Source organism: Pinus tabuliformis, chromosome 3_2 (genome assembly GCF_031772625.1).
Source record: "Pinus tabuliformis cultivar Carrire ecotype Pingquan chromosome 3_2, CPIR1, whole genome shotgun sequence".
Classification (NCBI taxonomy): domain Eukaryota; kingdom Viridiplantae; phylum Streptophyta; class Pinopsida; order Pinales; family Pinaceae; genus Pinus; species Pinus tabuliformis.
This window is the reverse complement of record NC_142302.1, coordinates 30588256-30593449: the sequence shown is the minus strand read 5'-3', so window position 1 is coordinate 30593449 and position 5194 is coordinate 30588256. Positions and strand designations below refer to the sequence as shown.

General features: G+C 38.3%; 1 pseudogene; it reads left to right on the top strand.

The window, feature by feature from the left end:
* Positions 1-4242: 4242 nt before the first annotated feature.
* Positions 4243-4956, top strand: LOC149179659 (UDP-glycosyltransferase 92A1 pseudogene; annotated as a pseudogene).
* The last annotated feature ends 238 nt before the right edge of the window (positions 4957-5194 follow it).

Sequence of the window (5194 nt, the reverse complement as noted above, 5' to 3'; positions counted from 1 at the left end):
GCTATTTAAAATGTCAATCCGGGAGTCGTAAACTGCTGAAGTGAAGTGCACTGTATATGCAAGATAACCGATTTCTTAGTTCTTTGTCGATTTTGAGTTTTTGGTTTGTTTTTGGGTTTATCTTCTGTGGATTCCCTAGTGTGAGATGGCAAAATTGAAGGTCAAGTATGGATGGTAATGGTGATTTCTACAATGATTTTGCAAACTTTAAAGTTCTCAAAAAGAAGGTTTCAAATTGGCTGTGATGAAATCAATTTTCAAAAGAAAATAAAAATGTACCAAAACAGTGAACTAGTGACAATGAAGCCCAGTATCCTTACTGCTGTATAAAAAGAAAATAAAAACTGAACTTAAAGCAGTTCAAAGACTGAAAGCAAATCAAACTAAATCACACTACTTCAACCCATATTCTGACCCTTCACCTTTCGACTCGCTCTGGCTGTAGGAAGTAATCATAAACAAGTTGAGTAATATGATATCTAAATTGCAGGAAATGAAATTGCATAAAATGAAACTAAGATTTAGCTATTCATTCATATTTCAATTCCTGAAAATGACATAAGTAATTTAATCACTAACTTGCAGGAAAGTAAACTAAATCATACTACATTTAAGTAATATTCTGATTCCTCACTATTTGAGTCGCTTGGCTATAGGAAGGAAATCATAAACAAATGAGTAATATGATATCTTAGTTGCAGAAAAGTAAATAAGCAAAGCAAAACTGAAAGAAATGACAATGCTGAAATTAAAACTCAGTAAATGAATCAGCGAAAAGGACAAGATGATCTCATGTCATTAGTCATTAAAACTATGTAATTTTCCCAGGCTGCCTACAAGAACCTGAAAGAAAAATACTAATCAGCTAGCAACCATGAGAAAGCATAAAAGAAAAGATGAACATCAGTTAGTATAAATATCAGGAAATATATACAAGCAACTGATTATAAAAGCAGTAACATAATGAAAGAAAGCGAGAAACTATACAGTAGATACAGAGCCTTGGTGTACAGGGGCCCTCTGCAACCTCGGCCAATCAATACTCAGTCACAAATTGAACTTAAGAATGTTGTCTTCTCATATATTAAAGTGCAGTAAAAAAATAAAAATAGAGCACAGCATAGTGGGCTCGTAAACACAGTCAAGATTACATGTAAAAGCTAACTATCAAGCGTATGATAGCGTGTTATTTATAAGTGAAAATGCTATAACTGATTCCTAAATTCTACGCTGCCAAACAGACACGTAAATCTCCACGGCCTGAGATCTAGCAGTATGGTATTTATGACAAATAAATCTATGCAGTGGTGGCTATTCGATTTGGTTCACGGATTGATCCACAGGTGTTAGCACACCTCTGAAGATTGAGGATCTTGCCACGCAAAACTTCACGTGGGCAAAACAGAGCCGTGCCACTGCAAAACTCTTGGTTTGACCACTCCTTTGACCATCTTTGACCATGGCTGTTTGTGAGTGATTCGGCTGAACCAAGGGGACACGCTCCATGTACATGTCATTTGCAGCTTGCCCATGTGGCCGGATTCTCCATTGGACACCTGTAACATAGTCTTTAATAAAATGGCTGCGGAAACTTGAGCTGGCTATGGAAAGTGACAAGTTTCCGCAGCTGATTCAACAAAAATCTAAATCAAACAGCAGTCACAAACATAGTTAGGAAACCATTTTATAAGCACTTTTTAGACTAATATGCAATGATTTGACAGCTTGGTGGGTCAGGTAAATGGAAAAGAAGGCTGAAAAGGTATATAGGGAAGATGCAAGTTTGGGACTCAACACTTGGGAGGACATATTGGCCTAGTTGGTATTGGGATCTTAGTTGTAGTTTGGACTTGATGATGTGTAGATCTCGATGTGGGAGGGTATCTTGGTCTTATGGAATTCTGTTTTCGTGTTTGAACTTGATGATACCTAGATCCTTGTGAGGCCTAGATAGTATCTATATCATGTTGGATTGATACTAGGGTTGTAGCTTGATGGTACCTAAGTGGCAAGTTGCCTTGATGACACCTTAGTCCCTCTTGAGTTAGTGTTCTGACAGATAGCCTTTGATGACACTTGATACCTTGACAATTTTTTGGCCTTGATCGTATCTATCATTGGATATGTTGTTGTACTCTTCTTGGAACACTTCAAATTGAAGTCATCCTTGTACCGATTGAACAATTATGAATACCTCCCTAGTTAAGAGGGAGTGTTGAAAATGTATCTAGTACCGGTCATAGTTGTATTTAGCTCATGACATGATGTAATTCTTATGTATTGTCAAAAGAAAGAGAAAGAAAAATTATTGTAAAAGAAAAATATTTTATAAGCATGGGTTTCATGCTCATTATATTATGCTTATATCTCTAAGAAACCATTGTGTGATTTTAGGGTTGAGTCATGAGTCATTGTCATTGTCATCATGTCCTAGACTCTTATTGAGCTTTTTGTATCAAATAAAAAAATATATTTTTGTGAAAATTGATCATGTAAATCTCCTCCACCAAGTCAGCCTCAAGAGCAATCAAGTCGGCCTCATAAAGGAGCTTCTACCACTATATATAAGCGACAAGTTCGACCTATTGTGGCATCAATCAAGTATAATTCATTCTGCAATTATAAAGGAGAAAAGAAGAGCGAAAAGAGATAAAGTGTGAGGTCTACTCCACAACAAAAGAAAAGGAAGGCTAGCAAAGAAGGAAAGGTCTGAAATTTTATCTTCACTCTACCCACACATGCGAGAGGTATGAGATGGGAAAGTGCAACAGCAAGGCCAAAGGTGCAGGCCAAATTTTAGAGTTGCAGAGAGGGGTTGAGACCCTTGTTGAGTTTTTTGAAGAGTTGAATTATGTTGACTTTTGGAGAAATTGACTAAAGTTTGACTAAATTTTTGCAAGGTTGACTTGGTAGTTTGGAGGAGGTCTTGTCATCGCTCTATGGGTCTTGGTTTTCTCATTTGATTTGGTTTTTGAAGAAGAGAAGATATTTTAGTTGGGTTTTCCCCTAGGAGAGAGGTTTGCCCTAACTAAGAGCCTACATCTTGTGCCCTTATTGTTTTAATCTTCATGCATTTATGTGTTAGTGGTTACTTATGAAAGGAAGATAAAAAGATATAAAAAAAAAAACTAATAAAAACACATAAATATCAAAAGTAATTATCAAAATAAAAAAATAATTTTACCTTTTTTATTTTCTAACATTACACATTTCCATCCTCAACATTTAGCAGCCACAAGTGGAATACTACTCATAAAAAATATATATTAAAAAAATATAATCTGATAGCATTTAAACTAAGATTTTGAAACCTATGGGGTCATCGTTCTCTTATACATCTTGTTTTCCTTCACATTATGGTTAGTTTCCCCTTTATGCATAACAAACATTGTATGCTCATTTGCCATATATTCAAAAACATTGTATGCTCATTTGCCATATATTCAAAAATATATAATCTTATAGTATTATATATTAGAAAACATATAATCTTATAGCATTTAAACTAAGATTTTTAAACATATGGAGTCATTGTTCTCTTATAGATCTTGTTTTCCTTCACATTATGCTTAGTTTCCCCTTTATGGGTAACAAACCATGTATGCTCATTTGCCATATATTGAAAAATATATAAACTCAACCGCTTTTTAAACATAGGGAGTCATCGTTGTCTTGAGATTAATTCTCCCGTGACATTATGCTTAGTTTCTCTTTATGGGTAACTAACAATGTCTGCTGATTTGTATATATGGCTTATCACTTTTTTCGCTCTTCTACGAATTGTGCTAGAACAAATTGCCCATTTAATGTTAGCATATGTACATAAGGCAGTTCCTATTTCCACCTCCATAGCAAAGTTAATGCTATGGAGGTACACCCTCTGACAGCGGCAGCACCGTAACGAGAGTTTTGGTTGCATGTTTTGCACCCATATCCATGCATGATACCATGACCTATGTACATGCATTTTCTGGCAGCTTCGTCACTCCAACTCCGGGAGGCTACACGGTTCAGCGTAATCAATGCAAGTAATCACGGCATTAATGTTATTCAAATAACGAGCCCATTCAAATTTGAATTCAAGCGCCCAAAATTCAGCGCTCATCCATATTTCAGCAACCACATTTCGAATTCCTTCAGAATAGCAGTCTCCAACACATGAGAAAATCCACCGGCAGGCCGGTTTGGGCAGTCGGGCCGATCCTACCCTCTTCGTTGCTCTCTTTGTCTCCTTCAAATACAATGGTTGATTCGAATTTTCTACAGCGGGGCAAGCAGGCAGAGGTAAAGTCTGCAAGGGAATGCTTGCAGTGGCTTGATTCACAGGCGCCGTCCACAGTGCTATACGTTTCGTTCGGAACTCAGAATTGCATATCGTTGTCAAACATGAGGGCGCTAGCTCTGGGGCTAGAATCGAGCCAACAGCCTTTTATTTGGGTCGTCAGGCCTCCGCTGGAGGCCCCGCTCAATTCAGAGTTCTCGACAGAGTTTCTTCCGGAGGGATTTGAAGAGCGAGTGAAGGAAAAGAAAGCAGGATTGCTTATCAGAAAATGGGCGCCTCAGCTGCTAATCCTGTCCCATCCTTCAACCGGAGGGTTCCTTAGTCACTGTGGATGGAATTCGGTGCTGGAGAGCCTAAGCCGAGGAGTGCCCATCATCGGATGGCCCATGGCAGCCGACCAGTTCGCGAATTCGAAGCTGCTGGAGGAGGAAGTTGGGGTGTGCATCGAGATGTGGAGGGGCAAAGAGGGAGAGCTGAAACGCGAGACGGTGGAAAGAAGAGTAGGAATGTTGATGAAGGAAGAAAATGGCAATCGAGTGAGACAGAGAGCCAGGGAGATGAGCGATGCGGCTTTGAAGGCAGTGAGTGAAGATAAAGACGGAGGGAAGAAAGGGTCATCTGTGTGTGCTGTGGATGACATGATAAGAGAGCTTACAATAGGATACCAGGCCTAGAGTTGTGTTGTGTATGTAACCCGTCTTCCTCGTTCAGTGCTAGATTTGCATTTTAGCAGAAATTGAATCATAAAGATTATGTGTCTCACAAAAAATATACAGTATGGAATGCTCCTGAGGCCCTTTCCAACTTGTGACAGATCTGATGTTAAATTTGCACCCTGCTAAAGAGTAACTAAAATGTTTCAATTTCTATGATCTGTATCGGAATTTGATGAGACCTATGTGTAGTGCAATT